Source organism: Perognathus longimembris, chromosome 15 (assembly GCF_023159225.1).
Source record: "Perognathus longimembris pacificus isolate PPM17 chromosome 15, ASM2315922v1, whole genome shotgun sequence".
Taxonomy (NCBI): domain Eukaryota; kingdom Metazoa; phylum Chordata; class Mammalia; order Rodentia; family Heteromyidae; genus Perognathus; species Perognathus longimembris.
In genome coordinates, this window is record NC_063175.1 from 23347318 (window position 1) to 23374118 (window position 26801).

General features: G+C 37.4%; 1 protein-coding gene and 1 long non-coding RNA gene across 5 annotated transcripts in view; one reads left to right on the top strand and one right to left on the bottom strand.

Annotated features, from left to right (window-relative positions):
- Chst9 (carbohydrate sulfotransferase 9) overlaps positions 1-26801 on the bottom strand; it is a 232729-nt gene that overhangs the window by 132041 nt on the left and 73887 nt on the right. The gene's annotated exons all lie outside the window — the stretch shown is intronic.
- LOC125363912 lies at positions 7692-22297 on the top strand. Its single transcript, XR_007213386.1, has 3 exons — positions 7692-7731; positions 14343-14346; positions 22128-22297. It is a non-coding gene; the product is annotated as an uncharacterized LOC125363912 (long non-coding RNA).

Consider the following 26801-nt stretch of genomic DNA (forward strand, 5'->3'; position numbering starts at 1 on the left):
GTTTATTTGCTTTGTTTTTTGTCGCCAGTCCTAGGGCATGGACTCAGGGCCTGAGCACTGTCCCTGGCTTCTTTTTGCTTAAGGTTAGCACTCTGCTACTTGAGCCATAGCACCACTTCTGGCCGTTTTTTAATATATGTGGTGCTGGGGAATTGAACCCAGGGCTTCATGTATATGACACAAGCACTCTTGCCACTAGGCCATATTCCCAGCCCAGTGACATCTTTATTTCTTTCTCTCTCTCTCTCTAAATTTTATGCTATGAAGTGAGCAATTTGCTCTACCATGTGTTCCAAACTTAATGCTCTGCATGGCCACAGAATCGAAAAAATAAAAATAAAAATAAAAAAGCACTAAATTGTCATGGGCTGAAACCTCTGAAACCAAGAACCAAAGGAAATATTTCCTCTTAAGAAGCTTAATTTCTCAGGTATTCTGGTACAGTAACACAAAGATGTCTAATATGCAATAAGTGGATTCTTCAACTCCAGATAAATTCCACTTGAACTTCTCCCAGTTAGCCTATAAAGCTATATGCAAAACAACTGGTTCTTCCTTTGTTCCAGTGCCAATACATTGTGCCATACTTTGTTGCGAAAAGTCCTTTTCTATTTCCATTGATAATATTTGTTGATGTATGTATTCATTGAGGGTTTACCTGGATTCTTTCTTCTCTAAGATAGATTTCTCAACTATGCATAAATATATATTCTAATATATTACATTGTAGCATCTGAACATATAGCTATTCATTTTAACCTAAGAAAGCCTATTGTTATTAAGATGGTGTTAAAGTATCAACAATATAGCTCACTATATATTTTGGGCTCTGTTAAAATATTACAATATTACTCTGTATTTAGTTTATCAATCCAAGGTAAAATAGAGATTTGCAATTATCTAGCCATTTAAAGCTTATAAATCATCAGTGGAGGTCTCCATTTAAATCCATAACATCTAAACATTTATTTAGGACTAAAAAGCTATATGGCACTCATACTTAGTATTATATAAAAAAAAAATCTTCTGACCTAAGATACTCAAAATATTCATTACCAATTTTTGCTAATTAAAATTTATATCATTCTAATGGTAAATTTACATTTACAGAATAAATTACTAGGATCTATATTGAATTAAGAGTTTGTAATACCATGGAGTGTTAATTTTCTGTATGAGGGCAACAGGGGAGATATTTTATTAGGAAAGGTAAGGTCAGGAGTCCAATCAGAATTTATGCTTATGAAGTCTGAGTTTGTTCACTTTCAAAGTAATTTATTTGGCTAATGGACACACAATCTCTCCCAGCTTTTCATCTGGAGGAAACAAGGACATTTCATTGCTCTTTTCCTGAAATCTTAATCATCATCTCATTAGCTTGTGGAGAAAATGGGTAGAGGCCAAAGGTGATCTTAATTTTATTCTTTGAGATATCAGCACAGCTTTTATTCTCTCTAGTCCTGAGATTTATCTTTTTTTAAAATCTTTAAAAATTCTAATTATACTCATCCTTTCCTTCACATTGACCCACATCAAAGATTTAGGCCGTTGACATTAAGGGAAGTTCACATTTCATTGACTGAAAAAAGAAAATAAAGAAAAAGCTTAGATTAGTGTCTATTGATTTACTGCTTTCAGATAGTATTTTGTACTTTGTAATCTTGTAAAACAACAACAGTAACAAAAAAAACCTGACTACTACAAGTTACCAGAAAACCTGTTCATTGTCTAGTGCATTTTATGTAGGGACAATAAACGAGCTGACCCACACCTAAACACTTAGGAGAAAGCAAAAGGAAAACATTGTTGAGTGCCTTCTATGTTATGCCATTCATGAGTGTGAGAGAGACAGACATTTTATGTCTGCAAAATTGTGTTAGAAAGCAAACATGAAATCCACAACAAGGGTTCAGGAAGGGCTGTAGAGAAGATTGTAGGCTGATGGATTTGATATGGCCTCTCTTGAGAGCTGTAAGGGGGCCTTTGTCTAAGAATAGAGGTACTGCAGGAGTGAAGAGAAATATATATCACCTAGACTCCTTAAGGCAATAGCTCTATTTTTTGGCAAACTTTTGTATTGGTGTCCAGTGTAAAAAGCAAGTGATACAATACAGGATATCGCTCCTGGCTACCGCAGCCTACCACAGAGCCAGGGAGTATTGGGTCCCCTGGAGTGGTAAGGGTGAAGATTATTAGGAAGGCCAGTGGGAACTTTGAGGTGTATCCCTATTGTATTCAGTCACTAACAGTTGTACAAGAGTGAGAAAACTGTCATTTCCTGAAAAGGGTAAGAACATTCTAGCTTAATCTACTTTCTTAAACAGAGTTGAGTGGCTAACCAGAGTCACACCCACTCCTTTTCTTCTCATGTAATGTATTTAACACACATGAGTTAAGTATTGTAGTCCCCCCTCTCCCCTACCTACATCTAGTAGCTATCTGATATTTCTAGCCAATGTCATGGTAGATGAATTTGATTGAAAGACTTCATTAAGAGAATAAGCAAGGGGCTGGGGATAGCCTAGTGGCAAGAGTGCCTGCCTCGGATACACGAGGCCCTAGGTTCGATTCCCCAGCACCACATATGCAGAAAACGGCCAGAAGCGGCGCTGTGGCTCAAGTGGCAGAGTGCTAGCCTTGAGCGGGAAGAAGCCAGGGACAGTGCTCAGGCCCTGAGTCCAAGGCCCAGGACTGGCCAAAAAAAAAAAAAAAAAAAAGAGAGAATGAGCAAGAGAAGAAAACAATCTCTTCTGTAAGAAGATGATATCACATCCAGATTGGGTGCTTTAAGACAAAAGCAGTAATGACAGAAGGGAACAATGAAGGGCAATGTCATTGAGTCTCTGAATTAGTGCACCGTGGGACCATCCTACCTCAAGATTTCTTGCTATGAATTACCTAATCATTTTTTATTAAGTTAATTTTTTTTTAGTTCCTTGCAGCAGTTAGCCTCCTACCTTCTACCTATGCCAACATGCTATTTCCAGACAGGAAAGATGAGGAGTTGACTATGGGAGACCTGCCTTGCCTAGACTCTGTACTCAGAAACAAATGATAGGACTCTTTGGCTAACTTCTGCTCAAATGAATCTGGGCTCAAATCTGCTCAAATGAACCTGTATGGACAGGGCCATACTGCATTACTGATGTGTGAGCCCAGAGCCACAGGAGGCATTTGAGGAAAATGGTGTGACTTTGCTGGGGGAGGCCAGGCTCAGTGCTGATCAGTGCTCACAAACATAGAGGGGTGACAGTGAAAGTAGAAAGTGAAGGGGACTTCAACTGCTTTTCTTGATCAAGGTCCAGAAGGTGAGTCCTGGTGTATTTTCTGAAAAAATGCCCAGAAATGACCAGCACACCTGAATTGAATCACTGATCTCTTATGTATTATGGAAGGTTCAGGGAAACATTCCACAAAAAGCTCATAAATGAGAAAGTAGAATCACAAGAGAGGTGAACAAGCTTCTGACAGAGATTGATTTATATGATCCTTTTTGATTTATAAGATCTCCACTTTGTAGTCTCAGAAAAACTTAGCCATGTTTACTCAAAGAGATACAGATTATTTTGTCTGTCTGTCTGAATATCTACCTGTGTCTATTTGATCAAATTTGTGTATATATAATCAAATTTTAAATAAAATCATTGTCAAATTTATCATAGTCAAAATTATTTTTGAGAAAATTCCTCTATTGGCAGAAAGTAAAGTAGGCCAGGGTGAGCTTCATTCTATCATGATATTATAGGATACGGGTGATCCTGTATCATTTGCACAAAATGTTCTCTGAAGTCTTGTGGAAATGGGTCAATTCTAGTCTTTTCCCTTTGTTGTGCAAAATATGTAAAGGTATTTTTATTGAATTATCTGAATCGGCTTCTTACATAGCCCCAATCTGTCAGTTTGATTTTAAACTTCTCAACTCTTTGCTGCAGTTTTTTTTTTAAGTTATGAAGTTGTTTATATACCATGTTTAGGTTTTTAAATTGAGGTTTTCTCCTTCAGTTGAAGTGATTATATTTAAATTTGGGTGAGGGTAGTGGGTGAGAATTGTGGACTTCTGTTTACTCTCTGTGGAGTCAGAATGTGGCCATTCTCATTTGCACACAAATCCACAGATACTCTCAGAGACACTTGACACATTTCTCCTGCAACACTGCATATCTATGTGTTTTACTTGGAACTCTACTGTGACACTTATAAATATTTGAGGGAAAAATATCAAAACTAAATATTAATATTAAGTTGATCTGAGTTTTTGACAAGCTGGCTAGAAACCTAGGGAAGTGGTAATCTATATATGAAAGGATGACTTCCTATGAAATTATGCCTTTTTCTTTTGTTTTTCTTCCCCACACTTTTACCCCTGTTGTCACTGTAACTGACTTTGATACACTGGTTATTTTATGTATGTTTATCAGAACTAGGGAAGGGGAACATCTAAATGGAGAGACAAAGGGTAAGGGTGAACCAATGCAACTGCAATACTTACAAGACAATATGCTGTAAACAATATGCTGTACATCTTAGGGGAGGGTATGGAGGGGATGGGGGAGGATGGAAGGAGGGACAAAAATGAAGGAGGAGGTAAAAGGTTTGATAAGCAATGTATTCCTGCCTTATGTATGTAACTAAAACCCCTATGTACATTACTTTGACAATAAGATAAATTTTAAAAAAGAAAAATTCCAGATATCCAGTTCAGAACTCCTGGGCCTACAGAAGTGAGACAACCCAGCATTTGAGAAAATGCAAGTAATCACCATAAAAAATTCAAGTATATTAACAAAGAGCAAAACTATTCCCATTTCACATTTTTTTCTTGCCAGGTCCAATGACATATAATAAAATAAACCCAATACAAAAAAAAAAAGAGGATGACTTCAAAGGGTGGAGAGAAAGGTTACAAAATTCAGATCACACATTTACAAATACCCAAGCCTTATAGCGGAAACAATGAACAATTCCCAAATAGGTAGGTTATGAGTTCAGCCAACATTTGGATGGTGCTGGAATGATGGGCACAAAGTGTGGTGTTGGGCTTCTAAGAAAATCAACCCCATGCAGGCAAGAAAGGAACTTTCTTCTCTGTATTTCAGAGTGGTGACATTTTGTATGAGAAAGCACTACAAAACCAGTAAAACTAGCTACAATTCAATAGAGTTTCAAAACCAAATTTTTATTTTAGGTATTCATAGGATCTATGGATGGGTAAAATATTCATCTAAAGAAATGTGGTGGATATACATTTTGGGGGGAGGTATAATTGTAGAACTATCTGACAGAATTCCATATGACACCATAAACATTTAAAGAAAGTGTGGAGTGTAGATAGAGGTTGCTTCTCTTCAGCCACTCCTGCCTCCGGTAATATTTGTGTACTTTCCTTCACTGGTTCATCCCAAGGGACTTGCACCTAATCCTGTATTCAATAGGACAGTGCTCAGGGTAAGGTTGGCACTTCTTGATATGCACTTCACCCTACAGTGCACACACAATCTGAAATAGATTGCCAGCAGCTCAGGGCAGGACAGGGAGAGGCCAGACCTGCTGGGGATTTGTCATCCCAAGCATTTCAAGCTTCACAAGCCACTTCTTTAGCATGACACAGAGGCATATGTATCCCCTGGCAAGATGTTTAGTGTGGGTGCATACAAATAAGGACTCTAATGTGTAAACTTGAGGGGACAGAAAAGAACATTCACTGCCCAGAGCTCTTCTTCTTGCATTTAAGTGGCAGAAAACTCTTCCATAAACATCTTAATATTTCATCTTCAAGACTAGATCATGTTCTGTGGTAGAATTAAAATATGTGCATATCAAGCAAGTTTGCTGGGTATAAGGAAGATCTCCGCTAAAGAACAGCACCTTTAGTTCAGTTTTAATCCGTTTTCGAAGGAAGCCAAGGGAATTTTGGCCTATTTTTTTCCTCTTTAGTTCTAGAAAACCAAGAATTTTCACCCTTGGTTTTGTCATTTTGGAATCTTTTAGGGACATTAGTTGAAAAGAGATATTTATTAAAAATCATTAATGTGCCAAGAAGTAAAGTTCGCTGGCAAAAAAAACCCCAGCCCATCATTGTTACCTCCAATGGTTTCAGAATAACATCTCTACCAGAAATGATTAAGAACATTTCCTGATATCTTAACCACCTATTTTGGTGATGTATGGGAGAATTCAAAGAAAAGACAAATTTACTGTATAATAAGTGGAATTTTACAGCTATTAGAAATGTTTGAGAGATAAATTTTAGTGATCTTGAAAATGCTAGAGGCACAAATAGATGAAAAGCTAGGAGCCATTAAATACATGCACATGGTGGTCAGTTGGCACTAACAAAGGATTCAACCAGAAAGAATTTCCCTTTGTAGGAGGTGAACATTGAGTATTTGGAGCCATACACTAATTTCATTAAGTTTTCAGTTCTGTTTATTGTCAACCCCCATTGTGTTAGTAAACCAACAAAGAGATAGGTATAGTGTTACTTGTAGGTGACAACTCATAGTTGGGATGATAAAGGCTGGAGAGCATTTTCTTCCCAGTTAGAGTGGGGTCCAGACTTTGCATGAGCAAAATATAGAACAGATGATGTTCAGATGAAATCGTAAGGCATCGCAGGGGAGAGTGTGCATACAGTGTTGGGCTTTGCACCATTACTTGGATAGTAACAGAATGTGTGAATTAAGAAGAATGAAAGACTTGGGATCTGGATTACATTAGGATAAAGAAGGACAAGGTCATGTTGTCACATGCCTGTGGCTCCCTTGTCCACTTTGAGTATTTATTGCTAGGAAGAGGAAGAGAAAAATCTGCATTTAGATCCTTAGGCTTGCACTTCCTGGTTTTGTGGCTTTGCCCATGTTCTTCTTGAGCTAAATCTCCTTATGCTTATGATGGCAACAATATTGTTAAGTGCTTAGTATAACTATAAAAAAATTTTATATTCTGTTTTTGGCAAAAAGACAAATTGAGGATCTAAATTTATAACTTTCAAGCCAGAGTAAAATCAAAGTCAACACGGTTCCTACATCTGTTAGCTTGACCCTAACACCAGCTGTGTGCACACCTCCTTCCTCTACTACTTTTAATTTTGTATAAACTCTGTGGTCTTTTTGAATAGTGATTCCCCACTATATCTCCTAAATTATTTAAATTTCTTACATATGTTTATTTGGACATTAAAAACACAAAGACATTTCCAAAAAGATTAACTAAGTAGGTATGATTAAACCTTTGTAAAATATCATGACTTCCACAGGACTTCTAAGAAAACATCATGTTCAGTAATATCTTTGAGTCTTACTATTTATTCTCTCTCTCTCCCTCCTCCCCCCTTATTTGTGCTGGTTTTGGGGCTTAAATTCATGGCCTTGAGCTTTTTCGCTCAGGGCTAATGCTCTACCATTTGAGCCACTGTTTCACTTGTGGCTTCTTGGTGGTTAAGTAGAGATAAGAGTCTCATAGACTTTCCTACCCTATTGACTTCTTACTGTGATCCTCAGATCTCAGCCTCTTGAGGAGCTAGGATTACAGATATGGGCCACCAGTGCCTAGCTACTGCTAATAATTCTTTTCCATAAAGTATCATGTTTCTTTTTTTTTTCAAGTTGCCATTCAATCAAACAGTGTAAAATATCACATTTTTTAATGGTTATGTATTATGTACATTATCTTATTTTGTCTTGATCCTTCTGGAATGTGTGTGTGTGTGTGTGTGTGTGTGTGTGTGTGTGTGTGTGTGTGACTGGGAATTGAATATATCATTGCTGAAGTCAATCAATAGCTTCATAGTCACACCCAAGTCTGGTTTGTATATTCACCTGTAGGGAAGTCTAGAGGTGGCTGTTTGAATGGTAAGTAGGGCTGACACTTTCTCACTACAGACATTTTTGAAATCCATTCAGTTCAATTTTGGTTAGAAGATTAGGCATCTCTTTGGAGAGCAAAACACCTAGATGAAAACTGACATTGTATTAAACTTACAGGGCAATGCTTTCTGATTTGCTAGTTAGGCTTTGATAATATTTTGTGGCAGGAATAACACACTGCTATCTGACATGTTCCTTCTCTTCACACAAAAAAATAAGAAGGAAACAAAGAAAAATGAAAGAGAAACAAGTGTTTCTCCTAGCAGGGTTAAAAATTTGCCTACTGACCCCAGAGCATTTCCTTTTCATTTATCTATTTGTATAAAAAATGAATTCTTCTGTGTAGTGACAGTCAGCTTTTCACAGCTCCTATTGGACTTGCACAAAGCAGGATTAGGCCAGGAGAGTTACTATGAGTTTGAGAATGTTATGTCTGATACATTGGATTGACAGAGCAGCTGATTGGGAATGGCTATCTAGTTCAGTGTATTAAACATTTCTGTCTTGCCATCATTTGATTATTGCAACACTAGATCATGGGTAGGGAAAAGGAACTGAAACTCAAAGAAGGTGTATTAGCTATTGCACCTATTGTCTTCTTTGGAGATTCTATTTACTGATCCCTTTTCTTCTTCGGTGTGTCAAATACTCATAAATGTTATCTCCCCAACTTCAATTGCCTGTTTCTCTGTCTTCCCCTCTACTAAATGGAATCCCATAAGAGAAAACAATGGCCATATTTTCCTTATTCTCTTATATTGAAAAGATACTCCAAAGGGAAAATAACATGATTATCTTACTTATATTGACAAGGACTAATAGACAATTAAAATAGCCAAGTGGAAATTAAACTAGAGAAAACAAGAGAAAAAGAGTTTGGGGTAAAATTCAACTCCAATCATTTACTCAGAAAAATGAGCTTGATGATTGAACAGTTTTGTCAATGATATCATATAAAACACTGGTTCCTCTTACCAAAAATGAAGAAAATAATCTGTACATATTCTATTCTTTTTAGATCTATTAATATTATATATGTGAATTAACACTACATCCTTAATACTGCTTGGCTTCAAGTTAACATAGCATCAAAATCCTTATTTTCTTGCTTAAGACCTGTTTAATAAACTCATAATCTGTTTATGGTAATTTGACTGATGTATGAGGATGAGATATTTAATTGCACACCTTTCCCAAATAAGACACATATTTTTAAGTATACTATCAAAACATCAGGGTTTTTCACCTAACAGTCTTTCAGGGCGCACAAGCTACAATGTTTCTGAATTGCCTTGGTTAGCTCTCCCTCTTCTTCACTTCATACTTGCATACCTCTCCTTACTCCACAAGACCTATTTCACCACCTTCCTGTTTAGCACATCACCCCAATTATTACCTCCCAGATGAAACAAGGCAATTTTAAATGAACTTCCCTTCAAATTCTAGCAAAACTTGTATAGTCACATAATTCTTTCCTTCTGGTCATGATGGAATAAGTCTTTTTCCTCTAGAAAGTTCTCCTTTCCAGATCCTGTAGACTTTCCACATTGTTTCCTTCCTCTCTTATTCATGCTTCACTGAATCTTTTCCATAGGTATTAAAAAGTGACCAAGTCTGATTCCTAGCAGCAAAACAAAGCAAATACTCTCTACATTTTATTCCACCTGCTATCCTCCCATCTGTAGTCTCACTCATGGGTAGGATTTGGGAGAAGATAGCTTCTCTTTCTCTTACAGGGTCCCATTCTTCTGAAATATGCCCCTGTTCCATCTGCCTTCCATCACTGATATAGATCAATATTCATTCATCCTCTAGTACTTAAGTCCAGTATATTTTGTAAAAGTTTTCTTGTTTCCTTCCCTAGCCCTGAACTGGAAAATGAAAAATTATTTTGATGTTAACATTCATTATTCCTTAACACTTTTTATGGTTCTCTATCAGGTCTATGTTCATTGTTCTAACTCACTAGACAAATACATTGGTAAATGTGTCTAGGCTGTTAAGTACAGCAATACACTCTAGGGTGGGTGAGCAATCACATTTACAATGTGAGACTTATTCTAAGATACTGCCACATTCAAAACAGAGGAGTAGCAAAATTATTGTTACATTGTCTGAGATAGATATTACATACTCTCTTTCAATTTAACTTTTTCTTTTTTTAAATTTAATTTTATTGCCCCTGTGATGTACAGAGGGGTTACAGTTACATACATAAGGTACTGAGTATGTTTCTTGTCATACTGGTTACTACCTCCTTCATTACAGTTGAAAATTTTTATTGTTCCCTGTAGATAAATCACTAAAACACCTACATTACAATTATTAATAAGTTGGCAAGAAATTAATTTCCTCGATCTAACAGATCATATGTTACACATTTAAAGTGACTTTATTTTTGAGAGGACATCCAAATAACAAACACTATTTAATATAATATCAAAAGTCCTAAGTGAGCTCTAGAGCCATGGCTCAAGTTCAAATCTCAACGTCTGGACTTAACATCTTAAAGTATTGAGTTCAAATCTCAAAGTACAGGAAATTCATATTTTCTTGATTCTATGGTTATCATTTATAGATATCTTCACAATGAACCAGTGTAAATCGTCTGTCAATCTGTCCTGTTTCATCATATATACATTTATATATGTCTACTTTATTAGCAGTTGCTGTTCTACTTATTTGCAGCTATGCATTACATATAATTACAGCTGTCAGTCTGAATGCCAACTCAATAGTTGTTTCTATATGTGCCAGTGTGATGAGTGTTCCTTGATTGGGCTACAGCTGGGCTTTTGAGAAGACAGTGATTGTAACTCTTGCTTTTAAACTAATAGCAAGCTTGTGCAGACTTTGTTTGAAAAAGGAAAAAATAAATCAACAACTTACATTGTCACTTTCAGTGTGCCAACCTCATTTCCCCGTGTCTGCCACCTTCTTGCAGTTGGTTGTGAATTGTCTTTTGATGTCAGGCTGCAAGTATTTTGTCAATGCCTTCCTTCCCATTAGAGTAGGCAGGTCCCTCTCTTTAGAATGCTGCATAACCAGAGTTGTCAATAACAATTCCGAGATTAGCTCATTCTAGTGGCACTCCAGGCAGACCCTCTAAATGGCAAAGGGCTTGATCTTATCACCCTCTTGGTAACATTTCATTGCTGAAAAGAGCATATAAAGTGCATATAGATGTGTCAATAGTTGAAGGTATAGTCCGAGAGTCCACATGGCTGACCTGTTTAAGATGAAATGCTGGCTCAGAGATAGACCAGTCTCACTTGGACCCAAACCTACAGTGATAAGATTGAGGAAGCCAGGTTAGCCCATGGCAACAGAAAAGGCATCCCTTTTCCTAACAGACCCAAAAGGCTTTGTTGCTCCAGCAAACATCTTGCCTGAAGACTATTCTAGTATAAAGGCCCTAAAGTAACTAGTAGAGTTAGTAGATGGAAGATTTTCATAGAGGAATATGCTTTCTTGTTTGTTTGCAAAATCTGAAACAACATGCTTGCAGCTCAAAATGCAGGAGACAAACAGTATCATCTTTTCTTAAGAAATCAGTGGGTATGAAGAATCTCAGGTGTCATTCCAGATTGCCTAACTCGGAATCTGCATTTCAAAAGACTTAAGTAATTTGAAGATTGAGGAGCAATCTTCACAAGTTCACAAAAAACCCTTTCTCTTCTGTAATCAGCAAAGGCAACTTTGCACTTATCAATGAATCTCTGGCTGGATGAGGATGAAGAAGCTGAATTTCATACTGATCTGTCTCATAATGTGAGAACTCCAGGCAGGTAGAGGCCACACAAAACCAGAGCATGAGTGTTGAGTAATAGCGCACCATCTGCTCCACTGGATATGAGTGTCCATTCTGAGTGCACAGCTAGTTCAGAGATTTTCTATGACCTTCTCGGAAGACTAGTAAAGCATGAATGATGACACTTCTGGGTTGACAAGTTAGGCAAAGCATCCAGATGGTGAGCAGGTTGGGGCTAGGGTCACTGCAGGAAAACAAAACTCCTTTGACTGAGGTGACGTCACCCGGGAATGTTTAGTCAGAACACGAAACTCAGACTGGAAAATTCCTAGCATGATGGAGAGGGATGACTTACAGGATGATGCTGAGAGGTTGTGGTAAGAAGGAGAGACAAAGCAGCCATTCTATCAGATGATGTACTCAGTTACTTCTGCTAGTCTCTCTGCAGTGCCTCCCCTCTCAGCAGGAAGTTCCTTGTGACTTCTGATATTCCACAGATATTTAGATAGCATTTTCCTCGTGTGTGTGTGTGTGTGTGTGTGTGTGTGTGTTGTATCCTGTATATAGAAAACATTTTCTGTTTATTTTTTTCTCCCTTTCCATAATCTTAGTTGTACCCCACAACTCTGTAAGGAGGTAGAGGTATCTTTTGTCTTTGACAAGATGTCAGAATTGTAACTCTGATACAGAACTTGTCTTATCTGAGGTAGCACGGTTTTGACAACATTAAGAATAGAGCACTGATTCACTGATACACCTATTTTATCCCAGTTCTTCCAATGTTTGAAAGTGGAGGTAATTAACATCCTTAAATCATGAAGCACTAGGGTATCTTTCTCCCAAGGGATCTCTTATTTTGAAATGCATAAGCAGGTTTTGTTTTGTCTGTTCAACATGAAGAATCTTTCCCCAAATTCACTTGTCTTTATTATTGACCCCCCAAATATCTAAGCCCATACGTATTTTATCTGTTCAGTAAGTCATCAAATGTTTAGAGTCTGATATGAGTTTTGGCCAGGCAAAGCTTCAAAAATGGTTTAAAGTGAAGAAGAGTGACTTACATCCATTAGCACTTAAAAATAAGGAGCGGGGAGGTTTTATATGCTTCGCCTAGACTTTAGTAAAATTATGTCTATTAATGTGTTCCTTTCTCCATCTATAAAACTGTAACTTCTGTAGGAGATGATGCTGACAAAGATCCCCATCTTTTTGACTCCTCATACCTAATACCAAGCTTTGGTACTAACCTAGTGCTATTGACCTGTCATGAGCAATACAGCTGAGTGTTCCTTGATATTGGTATTCTATTTATGCAAAATAAACATGATATTTTCTATTGCTAGCTTTAGATACCTAAGAGATTATATGTTCTTTTGCTTTTTTGGCAGTACTGGGGTTTGAACTCAGGGCAATTGCTTGGCAGGAATGCTACCAATTGAGCCACACCCTCAGCCACATTCTTAATAAGTTTTTGACATACTGCAAATGTTACAGGGGAATAAATTAATATAAAAATTTTATAAAAATTAAATCTCAGTAAAGAATCAGTAATATTACTTTATAAGTATATAATTTATATGTGACATAGACTATTAATGTTACATAACTATATAAAATAGCATATTACATATAATAGTGTATAACTAACATCCAGAAGTCATATATGATATACTGAGAGAACAACAATCAATAAGACTGAACATCTGTAACACTGAGTCATAGCAGTAAAAATAATGTTTTTAATCAATTGTTCTCCCATCTTGTAATGCTCTTCTTTGTCACTTTTTAAAAGCTATAAAGTATAGACTTTAGTTCACTGATAGTGGTTTATCATTGTTGTTGTTATGTTCAATGTACCATGTGAACTTATGCCATTTTCCTTTGTCTTTCTTCCCTGTGGTTTTATCCCTGATGTCACTGTAACTGATTTTGGTACCCTTGGAATACATATATATGTACACACACACATATAGGGAAGTAGGGAAGTAGGGAAGGGAATATCAAAATGGAAAGACAAAGGGTAAAGGCAAACCAATGCAACAGCAATACTTACAAAACTATATGCTGTAAACCAAGTGTACAACTTGGGGGGGATGGAGTTGGGATGGGGAAAGGTGGGAGAAAAATGAGGGAGGAGGTAACAAGTTTAATAAGAAATGTACTCACTGTCTTACGTATGAAACTGTAACCCTCTGTATATCATTCTGACAATAAATAAATGAATTTAATTTTTTTAAAAAGGAAGAGGGCTGGGAATATGGTTTAGCAGAAGCCCTGGGTTTGATTCCTCAGTACCATAAAAACAGAAAAAGCCAGAAGTGGCACTGTGGCTCAAGTGGTAGAGTGCTAGCTTTGAGCAAAAAGAAAGCCAGGAGCAGTGCTCAGGATCTGAGTCCAAACCCAACAACTGGCAAAAAATAAAATTAAATTAAAAAAGAAGATGAAGAAGAATGAAGTTCTCCTAAATTGGTTCAGTTTGGTCTTTTGACTGGCATTTTGTACCTCTCATGAGAAAGACTTGGTGATTTTTTTCATCAGCTGCAAGAAACTGGAGCTGAACTGGTGGACTAATGTTGGTCACATTCTAGTTGAAAACATGTTCAGATATCAAATATACTATCTTTCTACTATTCATGAAAGCAAACTATTACTACTACTACTGAGGGAAAGAGAGAGGGAGACAGAGAGAGAGAGAGAGAGAAAGAGATTGAAGAATTCTTAAGAAGGAAAGTTAAAGAATAAAACAACCTCTAGTTTTCTACTGGCTTATTTAAGAGTATCTTTGTTTTTATTTCAGTTCTGATTCCAGCTGAGAAAGGACATTCTGACTCTTCTGACTTGCCTACAAAATTACTCCCCCATTCATTTTAGCTAACAGTGATGTGAATACGGTTTTCTGGATCATGATAATATAGGAAATTAGACAAGCTTCTTTTTGGTTACACATCAATTATCTACAATGAAGTATCTCTCTCTCTCTCCCACAGACATACATGTACACACACACACACACACACACACACACACTTTCAAAACTTCTTACTTCTCTTCTTAGTAGAAAAGGAAAACATGGATCCTTCCTAAACATACAACTGTGTGAATTACTAAAATTGCTTACAAATTCCTCAAAATTAAGATATTTATCAGATTAAAAATATTTTTGAAACCTAAAAGGTTATCATGGTGCTGAGACCCACATAGCATACTGTTATATTTAGAAAGATCAAACAATTCCAACACAGGTCCCTTTGCCCCAGGTCCTGATGAAGACATAAAGTTCACGAAGCTGAAACCTGAGATGCCAGGGGAGGCTTTTGTGTCATGGCAACATAATTTTCCATGTCATTAACATTGTTAGCATGGTCTCCGCTTCAAAGCACACTGTTTCCAGGAGATAAATTATTAAATCTGACATTTCAAAACATTCATAAAGTTATTTGGTGAAAGAAGCCACTTCTCTCTAAATGTGTAATTCCAAGACAACAGTTTCTATTTGAAAAGGATTAAATTCTTTGATAGTTTATTTCAATGAGATATAATTATAAATTTTAGTCTCTTTGTGATATGGAACAATTCCAGAAGCAGTAGCAAGAATTCTGTCTTGCTAATGACTACAAAAGCAATACTTGCAAAACTGTTTGGTGTAAACCAACTGAACAACTCATGGGGGGAGAGGGCAAGGGGGAAGGGGGAGGGAGGAATGGGGGAGGAGGTAACAAACAGTACAAGAAATGTACCCAATGCCTAAAGTATGAAACAGTAACTTCTCTGTACATCACTTTGACAATAAATAAATAAGAAAAATAAAAAAAAGAAATAAAAAAGAATTTTGTCTTGTTTAATTTAAAGAAATGAGTTGTTATTTAATGAATGTGTATGCATGGTATGAGTGTATTTGTGTGTGTGTGTGTGTGTATGTGTTGATAGTGTGTGATTGTCGTCCAATAAAGTCAGCTCAGCTATATTTTCAGGTTTCGAAGTTTTCATTTAATAATTATTTGTAATTTGTAATTGTTTAACCTGATTTACAAATGAATGCTGGGTTGGCTATGACCTCTGTGACAAGTGGTCACCTGTTTTCCAAGAGTTCAGAAAGAGTACTGATAGGGCCAAAGCTGCCAGTTCTCTACTAGTCCTTTATTTATCACTAGTTAGGTATTGTTTGTCTTTAGTAGAACATGTTCGGAGTACACATACTGTTTATGGTCAACACTAGATATTCCTTGCTTTGTTCTGTGTGACCAGAGGGTGTCTTACTTTTAACTCTATCCAGGATCTGAACCATTGGTGAAAACTCTGACTACTCTGCTTCTCCTTCATCTACAATCACACCAATAAGTTGCTCAGCAGGGAAAAATACAGAGTTGTCGCACATTTGCTCCACATGCTGAGGAAGGGCAATGGACATCACATATTCAATGAGAAAGAAGGATTTGAAGGTATGATAAGCAATTCTTTAACCACACAGCCAGTATTTCAGAAGGGTTCTCTGTCGCACGAACTTGAGTGGCTTTAATACACACCACAACTGTGAAAAAATTGATCAGCGAGTTCTCAGTCTCGGAAAAGACAGTCTTTCTCTGTTTCATGTCATATTCTTACCAGGTATATAAAATTCTGAATTTATAGCTTCATATGTTTCATTTGATCCACAAAACTGGTGTTTATTGACTAGGTGTAGACACTTTGGAATGAACCTTTTTATAATCATTTCAGGTGCCATGATATATTTTTTTCTTTTTGTCTGAGACTAGGACTCAAACTCAATAACTGGATGCTTGCTCATTGGCTGGCACTCTGCCACCAGAGCCATGCCTTCAACCCTGATGTTTTTTTCTTACCAATGTTTAGCACCTCTTGATAGAAGAGAGTAATTATAATTTTAATTAGGGAAGGAATGGAAACAAAAGAAACCCCCAAGGTCTAAAGTTATGATTTAAAAACTCACATTCTCTTAATTTACTTTAATTTAATTACTTAATGGGCAGATTTCTATGCCTTTCACTGAGGTCCTTAACTTAAACATACCTGAAAGGTCTCTTTTATTATGGAAGGTAGCATAGTCATCAGTTCTGGTATTTGGATGAGGCCATCTTTTGGGGCCAGTATTTGAGCTACCAGAAATACAACATAGGTACAATTCTACAATGAATTCAAGGACAACTTATGCATGGCCTATGTCCTTAAAACCAGAAATCTGGTTGGAGGAAAATTCTACAACAACCCCAAAACAAGTTGGAGTAGTTTTCAGTACTCAGAGGATTTCAGATTAGGAAAATTTCTGGAAAAGCTCCTCTTGCCTCTCTCCACAAAGGTAATACCTACTTTTTGTTTTGAATTCCCCCTCATCTGGAAACTCCACTTTCTTTGTTTCTATTTAGTTATTCACCTTTTATAACTCAAATAATTTCCTTGGGTACATGTTCCTGGTTGCTCATGTAGAGGTAATATTCTTGTCACATTATTTTATTTATGTATTTTTGAAATAGCATCTCTCAATATATTCTATGCAGGCCTCCAGCAGCGATCTTCCTCTTTCAGGCTCTCAAGTACTAGAATTGTAGGCATGTGACAGTATATTGGGCTCACATTGGTTTAAAAAAATAGTTTATATAGCAAGGCACCAGTGGCTCATGCCTGCAATCCTAGTTACTTAGGAGGCTGAGATGTGAGGATTACAGTTCAAGCCAGCCCCAGCAAGAAAGTCTGTGAGATTCTTTCTTTCCTCCAATCTACTTCCAGAAGAAAGCCAGAAGTGGAGCTATGGCTCAAGTGGTACAGCAGTAGCCTTAGCAAAAATGCTCAGGAAAAGATCCAAAGACCCATCCAGGATAAAACTCAACTGGGTGGTCATGCAAATGGTCTAAGCAATGATTTTCCAAAATTTTGTGTAACCACTAAACAGGATGACTAGAAATAACGAGGTGGATTTAAGGAGAAAAACCTCCCTAGTGTTTGGTATTACTTTCCTTGGAAGGAAAAGATTTATTAAAAAGCAAAAAGGAGCAGAAACCCTGGCACCAGTGGCTCATGTCTGTAATCCTACCTCAGAAGGCTGAGATATGAGGATCACAGCTAGCCCAGGCAGGAGACTCTTATCTCCAATCTTTATGAGACTCTTATCTCCAATAAATTACTCAGAAAAAGCCAGAAGTGGTACTGTGGTTCAAATGGTTGAGTGTTATCCCTGAGCGCAGAGAGGCTCAGGGACAGAGCCCAGGTCCTAAGTTCCAGCCCCAGGACTGACTAAAAAAAAAAAAGTAATTGGCAGAATGTAGGTGAATATACTCTGAGGGGCTTAGCTGAAAAAGCACTTTTTTCTTAAAGAATCAAATTGGTGCCAGATGAAGGATGCAACAATTTTCATCAAATGGCTGTTTCTCTGATCACAGAAGATCAAGTGATTGCTCACATCTCTGAAGTGTGAGATAACATAAGCATTGTTTCTATTTGTCAGTCTTCTTCTTTAAGTACAGTTTTTGCCCCTTACTTCCCATCCCAAGATAGCATACTCTGTAGGGTCAATGACATACTTTGTCTTTTTATGTTTCCAGGTATTGAACTCACCTCTCTTCATGCAGTTCATCAATGAATAGAGTGGCAAATTAATGAGATTTACATGCGTTGCTATTTCTTTGTTTCAATAATGGCATATCCAGTTTCTCCTTAAGTTAGTCTAAAACCATGGGAAGAAGAAAGTATCACACAGGGGCTTAAAATACTTTGCATAGTCAGAGCCTAGTTTGTGCTTTGTATTGATTCTTTTTTTCTTGTTTTCAAAGTAGATCTGCACAAAAGCAGCCAGTGAGCTGCTCTGCTGAAACTTCCTGCTACATGATACTTTCTCAGGTTCATGCAAAGGACACAAGCCTGCATTTAATTAAAAATATAAACAGGAGCTTTCTGTTTCCACCATGAGACTACCCAAAAGTCACCCACAACAAGTTAGTTGATCAGTTAGTCTAACCAAATAATCCTGCCAGCACCAATCAGCACTTAAATGACTAAAAATGCAACACTACCAGGCTATATACCAAGTTATCCTAAAGTAGATGTCAAAAAAGTATACTAAGTACAAATGATTCTCATAAAAATCTCAGGACAAGGGACATTCACAAGCACCAAGTTATCTGAGTAAGGACTTTTTTTGTACACTTAAAGTAACAGCTATTTGAGAAATTTATTAATAGATTTATATTTTGTGGTTAAATCATGTAAGTAATGACAATATTTAAAACAGAAAAGGAGCCTATTTAGGCAATCAGAGCAAAGGCCCCCTTCTATCGGAGTTGCAGCCTCCTGCATGGCCTTGAGCAGTCTTCATGAGGGACCTAGATCACATCACCCTGGACTTCAGCACTTGCACATTCAGGAGCTCTTGGGTATCATGTCACAGTTCATTGCCCCTCTAAGAACTGCACATAGCAATGGGCTGATTGGACCCAGAGGTATCCTCTGCTTTGAGCACCTAACCAGAGGGGCTAAAGTACTACATGGGGAGTTCATGTAGGCTGTATGAGCCTCTGATTGGGTCTGGGGACTAATATGGCCCACAGGCTGTCCAATGATCTTGAGAGTTGTATTATCTCTCTACCAGAGATGCCTCATTAACTGCTATATAACACACTCCAGGCAGTTCTCCCTCTTAAGACTCCTCTGCTCTGACAGAAACTCTGCTTATCTTTTTCTTTAATAAACCTTTGCAGCTTTAATTACCCCTCTGTGTCCATGGACTCATTCTTTGAAACCATGGAAACATGGATCTGATCCAAGTCTTGCAATTTTTTAGTATCATTGCTGGGTTGAGATGTCCAGTATGTCTAATCCACACCCCAGGAAGAATCCTCTGCTCCCACAGCCAGGGTGGGGCTCACAGATGTGTTAGCTTTCAGCTTGTTTCTCCCTGTAACTCCTGTTGCCTCTTGACCCTTGGATTTTCATTACCATCATAAGTATTCATTGACTTCATCTTTGGTTTCAACCTCTTAGGACATCTCACCAAAGATCTGATTCAGATGTTGAGGTTTTCCCATTGTTAACCTTAACAAGTGTTTCTTTTATCAGGTATATCTCAGATTTAGCAAAGATCTGTATAAAAGAAAGTATTTTTTAGGAGAAAAACCAAAATATTTTATGGAGAAACATGAATGAACAGATTGTTTCTACCACATGCTGGTGAGGTCAAAGTTCTTCAGAGCCCCATGTCTATCTTTCCAAGTACTGAGTCAGTGGCCAACCTGGCCATTAACCTTTTAACCCATTGTACCATCTCACTGTGTCATTCACTCTGCTTCAGTACCAGGAATGACAATAAAACGGAATACTCTATGACCAAATCACAACTCGTCAGGAACTGGGATTGATTTTTCAGAGCAAGTTAATGTCGAAGTAAAACTTTTGGGGAAAAAAAATTCAAAAGCTTTTCACAGCTGGTTCCCAGTGTCATTTATTTGAAGTTTTATCAATACACAGACAAAGGCAACCTCAGGTGTCTTTCTGCCTGAGGGAGCAAAGTGACAGAAGAGGAAGAACATGCTTAGGCTTTGATATGTCCATTTGAAAGGGCAATCTAGTGCCAGAACACTTTCTCTAAATGCTGATTTTGTGTGCTGTGCTCAATTTGCTTGGTTTAAATCTCTGTGGGACTCAGGAAATTCCACATATCTTTGAGTGAGTAGATAATTGTTTTTCTGATTGAGACCAACAACATCATGCACCTGGGTAGGTCTAGTGGCTCCTCCATTGGGAAAATTATTTAGTTACATGGTACAGTTCATTTCAATCTAAAGGGTGAAGGACTCAAAAAGGAATGTAGGTCCAGGAAGGAGAGATAACTACAAAGTAAGATAACAAATTTAATCTGAGAAATAATAGCTGTGACATAGGAAACGAGGTGACCCAGGGTGCTTTGCATTCATTGCATAGCCTTATGTCTAGATTTGTGAGGGGCTTGTTGCAAATTAAAATTTAATATCAATTATAATTTTTTAGGAATAGTTCAAAGCATTCAGGCACAAGAAAATTTTAGTGAAGTGAAAAATTTACTTTTGTGTTACCAAGGTGCTGTCCATTAACATAAAATTGATTTCCAATGAATTATTGGGTATGTGTATATGCATATATACACAAAAGTTTTTACAAAAATATGTAATATGTATATATAATATATAACAATGTGTGTGTGTGTGTGTGTGTGTGTGTGTGTGTGTGTGTTCCTGTGAGACCTTACACTTGTTTGGCAAGAACTCTATTATTTGAGTCAATCCCCAGTCCTGTGTTGCTTCAATTATTTTTCAGATAGAATCTTAAGCTTTTTGTCCCTGGCTGGCCTTGGATTGAACACCATTTTTTTACTTACACCTCCTGCTTAGCTGGGATTACAGACTTGCATCATCCAAGCTTGCTCCAACATGTATTTGTATATAATAACACAAATATGTTAATTCTGACCTACCTGTCACTAAAATGGGCCGCATAGAAAAACAGGCTAACTCACCACAGGACTAATTGATACAAGGCCAATTCATGGAAAATCAATTTATCAAATAACCTATTGTCACCTCACTCAGTGTTAACTTTTACTTTTCTTCCTCCTTTCCCTATGCCTTAGCATTCTAGAGGGACTGATTGTTTGTTTGCCATGCTCATAATTTCTGAAACATCTAATTTTGATGTCTTTGTGTGCCCTGCTTTTCTCTTCTCTGTTCCCCTTCACGTTCTCTGGATTCTACCAAAGTCCCTGTCTCTATCTGTGGTAACTTGTCATGGGCTTAAAATATGTATCTAACATATCAGTTTTCCTTGGGATGAACTACCATTTCAACAGACTGAAAGTTCAAAGATCTAGCCCTTTCTAATTTGCCTGGGAAGACTAGTTTTAGAAAATTGACTCAAAATTCCGTAAAACTATCCAATAAAATGTAAGAATAATATCTATTGTTTATTAATGACTTCATCTTATTGAATTCTAACAGCAGCAAAAGTTTTCTCTAGTCAACAAAGGAACTAAGGATTAAAATGCTGAATACAAATATGAATCAAACCTAACCCCTTCAAAACCTGGTGTGCTTAATATTAAATTAAATCACAACCTGAAATTGTTTTAAATAAAAGTGATAGTTGCACATACACAGACACACAATTTCTTATTTCCTATTAAGTTTTATAGAAGCTTAAAATTGGATCAAGAGTATCCACTTTATATAATTTTAGAGTCCTATAGCTGTAACAAATAAGATAAGGTTCTTATTACTTTCTGCAGAATTCTCTGCGAAGTAAGGGGAACGTGTTAAAATGTGAGACATAGATTATCTTGCTTAATCAATGTGTGTGGGTCTCTTGAATGAGCTGCTTTCTTAACTTTCTAAACAAGTTTAACCAGAGCAGGTAGAAGCCAGATAAAACATGATTTATGCTGAGAAGAATGGCAATTAGTTATAGAGATATGAAGAATGTAACTACATACACACTTACACACACACACACACACACACACACACACACACACGAAGATGAGAGCCTCTTGTGATCTAGGTGTGGATGTAATAATGACCCAGCAATAAAACTGTAGAACAGTTTACTAGGATATCTGAATGTTGATTTTCTTGGATGGGCCACAATTCTCTTCCCTGACCCTTTACTAACAATTTAAGTTTACAGAAGTCAGAAATGTCAGTCAGAAATGGAGCTGGTGGGCTGGGGATATAGCCTAGTGGCAAGAGTGCCTGCCTCGGATACACGAGGCCCTAGGTTCGATTCCCCAGCACCACATATACAGAAAACGGCCAGAAGCGGCGCTGTGGCTCAAGTGGCAGAGTGCTAGCCTTGAGCGGGAACAAGCCAGGGACAGTGCTCAGGCCCTGAGTCCAAGGCCCAGGACTGGCCAAAAAAAAAAAAAAAAAAAAAGAAATGGAGCTGGTAGGCCAAAGAGAAAACATACTAGAAAAGATGACACAAAGCCTGCTTCTCTCTTGTCTTTCCTGTGACAATATCTGTCAATCCCAGTACTCAACTGGACCCAATATTAGGAGAAACATGGGCAAAATTACCATTCTAATTGACCTTCTTTGACCTTTTATGGAGTCTCTGTCCTTTTGATTGGTTTCCAATAGCAGCTACGGCAGGCCATTCAATTGTTCATTCTCTCCTGTTATCTGCAGGACGTTTCTTTCTTCTAAAGAAAGTGCTCAAGCATATTTCTCCTCAATATTCTTAGTAGATTCTGATGACTGGTGTTCACACATTTATTCCCAGAGACTTTACTAATTTACTGGAGATATAAGTCTACAATTACTTTAGGGATGAAGCCATAGGTAACTGGCAGCCTTACCCGCTATCAATAGATAACCCTAGCAGAGTATCTTACTGTAAAATTGTCTAGCCATCTATATTCCTCAGGAAGACCATGTACATGAAATGTGCTGTATGAAATGACATCAGTGAAAGAAGGTTTCTGCAGGGATAATGGCAGCCCATCCGTACCATGCTGGAACCAAAGGCACATGTATGTTAATAAGCAACTTCCTGACAAGGACAATCATGTTGGAACCCTCATTGGCTTTTTTTCTCCCACTTGACACCACTTCAAAAGCACAAATGGCCAATGATTTGGAAAGCTTTGGGAGATTTCTTCATATTCTTTAAATACCATATTACAGGTAGGTGCCAATGGCTCGTGCCTGTAATCCTAGCTACTCAAGAGGCTGAAATCTAAAGAATACAGTTTGAAGTCAGGTGGGGCAGGGTAGCCTGTGAGATTCGTAACTCCAATTTACCACGCAAAACAGGTAAAAGTGGAGCTGTGGCTCAACTGGCAGAGTGTTAGCCTTGATCACAAAAGCTCACTGATTGCACCCAGGCTCCAAGTTCAAGCCCCCAGACATGCACAGACAAACTAAGGAAAAACATTATTACATCATAGATTTCCACCTTGTGTTAGTGGAAATGCTCCCATCATCTCAGTGAAGCCACCACATGGGATATGGTAGAGTTGTGAGTGTAGTCTTGAATAACACAATGCATAAGCAAGGCATTTATTTATGCACGGACATGGCACAGCCAAAGTCACCATTAAGAGTTGGAAAGAAAAGTTTATTTGGCAAAGCTACCAGATAGAGGACACATTCCAAGAATAGTTCCCCCCAATTTATACCTTTCCCCCTTACCTAATTCCTTGCCCATGTTCCTAATAATGAGTAACAAGTACCTGTAGTACATTTCTACTTGTTAACATTGAAAAAAAAAAGATGCCTATCTGTTGGGAAAGTTTCCTTCAAAATAGGAAGGGGATATATTCACAAGCTGTAAGTGAATTTAAGGTCATCTTTAAGAGGCAGAGATTAGATGCTTGACTATAAAGAGAAGCTGCCAGAAAGGCATTCCCAGACTTGGCACCTGGCAAGACCTCTTGTAGAGTGCCTAGGACAATCAGCTGATAACCCATTGGTTATTATTTGGAATAAAATGTCATTGTTTTCAAATGTTCCATACTAGATATGCTTTAAATGCATGAAAAGGGACGTTTTTCACACTGAGGAAACTGAGAATGCTTTGGAAATGATTGTTTCCACATTTCATTTGTGAGTTTCATATTGATGAGTTTGCAGGACAGGAAAAGCCAGGTCTACAAGCGAGGTGTGGGTTGTGTATGTTGTATCAGCTAAGCTTGCCTATTCATGGCAAAACGACAGACTCTTTTCTTTGGAGAAAATCTTTACTTTCATTTGTTTTTCACTGATGTCATGTATGTATCAAAATCTTTCTTGAATTTCAAGATGTAAAATAAACACTAACAGTGGAATATTTGGGAGACTTTACCTGATTTCATGTTAATAGTGGTATAAACTTACATGGAAGATTAGCAATGGAAGTTACAAATGATGTTTCACTTGTCAAATGTCAGATCTGGATTTCAGAAACTTAAGGAATGATGAGGACAGAAAGGGTATGTCAAATCTTATTTTCACACTATGGACCATACATAACAATATGAGTTTTAAACATTTCAGTTAACCTTTACAGAAACATAAGGAAGTGGAAGCTATAATTCCAAATGTGTAGGTAAGCAAAATGAAGATCAGAGAAGATGTGTGAGTAGACAGCATATGATGAGATAGAATTTCTACATCTGTCTTTCTGAGGTTAGGGCTATGATTCTTTCCACGCACAATGCTCAGCTTCTTCTACTGGTCAAATAAATGATTAGTACCATTTTTTTTACAGCACAGTTAAAATTGACATTTTAAAATTTTTATAGGATTTACAGTGGATCTACTGCATTTACAAGGGTTTACACATATTACAAAATAGTCTTTCAGTGAGAATTTCTTTCAAAACAGTATGTAAAAAGTTTAACTTAACAACATGACGAGATCTGTGAAATATACACATTCTGGCTGACTTGGATTTATGAAATGCAATGATCCTCTTCTGATATTGAATCAACATTGGATAATTAGCAAGATGAAAGATATGGGAACTGTGAATCACATATCTACAGTGAGAAAGTGAGAGCTAGTCTTAGGGAAAAGCAAAATGTGTTACAAATTTCAAAGTCATTCTCAAATCTGATATGCAGGCTGATAGGAAACAAATGAAAGTAATAACTAAAGTTGAACAGAATTTACCTGTGGGTAGAGTTCCTGCTATGCGTATTGTATGGGGAGTAGATGGAAAATGATAACATGACAATGAAATCAATACAATGGGTTCCATGTTGGCAGGAAAATGAGATCCAAGTCACAGCGCTGGACCAACCAACAATACCCAAGACCCTTTGGTGTGGTCCAGGATTCATCCCAATTGATGTTAGCTTCTCCTTTTAGTTGATTCAGAGGAGATTGTTGTAACCAGCAACCTTTATCAGCTATGTCCACTGTAGGTTCCTATCTCTGAATTACACTGCCTATTTTTGTTGTTTCTTAACAATAAATAGTTTGTGTACTTGTCAGGAGAAATTTGGGTTTGCAGCCACAGATAGACTTTAGCTTTAGATACTCTAATCTCTGGTGATTTATTAATGCAGGAATCTAAATCCCTGAAAAGCTAAAATATAATAGATTTTTTTGCTCATCAGTAATTAGAAATTAATAATCTCCAGGGGCTGGGGATATAGCCTAGTGGCAAGAGTGCCTGCCTCGGATACACGAGGCCCTAGGTTCGATTCCCCAGCACCACATATACAGAAAACGGCCAGAAGCGGCGCTGTGGCTCAAGTGGCAGAGTGCTAGCCTTGAGCGGGAAGAAGCCAGGGACGGTGCTCGGGCCCTGAGTCCAAGGCCCAGGACTGGCCAAAAAAAAAAAAAAAAAAAAAAAAAAAATCTCCAAATTATTCCTAGATCTCTAAGTACATCTCAGTGTAAAGTTAAAACCATCCTACAAAGCTTGCATTGAAAAAATAATATTTTTGTTCACAGTATTCAGAGAGCACTAACAAATAATTAAGCTGTTAGAAGAAAAGAGGAATCTGTACTCAAAAGTTATGAAATCATCTTATTTAACATGCACAATTATTCACCATAGAGGCAAGTTCCCCCTTTACCCAGAGGGAAACAACATTTACTGGTTTTAAAATTCTCTTTTAAAAAACCATGATTTTGTTTTATTTAAAAACAAATTATCATGCCAGGAGCTGGTGGCTCATGCCTGTAATCCTAGCTACTTAGGAGGCTTAGATCGGAGGTTCATGGTTCAAAGCCAGCCAGGGCAGGAAAGTCCATAAGATTCTTATCTCCAATTAACTACTAGAAAACCAGAAGTGACACTGTGGCTCAAGTGGTAGAGTGCTAGTCTTGAGAGCTGAAGAGCTCAGGGACAGTGCCCAGGCCCAGAGTTCAAGCCCCATGACCCACCAAAATAAAACTAAAAAACAAAAAAAGGAAACAACAAACTATGGGTAATTAATAAAGATCAGAACCCTATATTACTGTGTAGTCAACACACATTTTAATATGTAGCAAAGATTTATGCTTGATATATTTCTGAACAGTTAAGTTTTCTGCTGTATTCCAACTGACCAAAAAATGTTAAGAATGCATCTTTATAAATGCGTGCAAAATGATATTAAGTGTGGATGGATATTCTTCCACTCTAGAAGAACAGAATAATTTTTCCCTACTTCTAGCTTGATTCTATGTATGTGCCTTGGAAAATGGAGTTGGGTCAGTGTTTTCCAAAATTTGTTACTT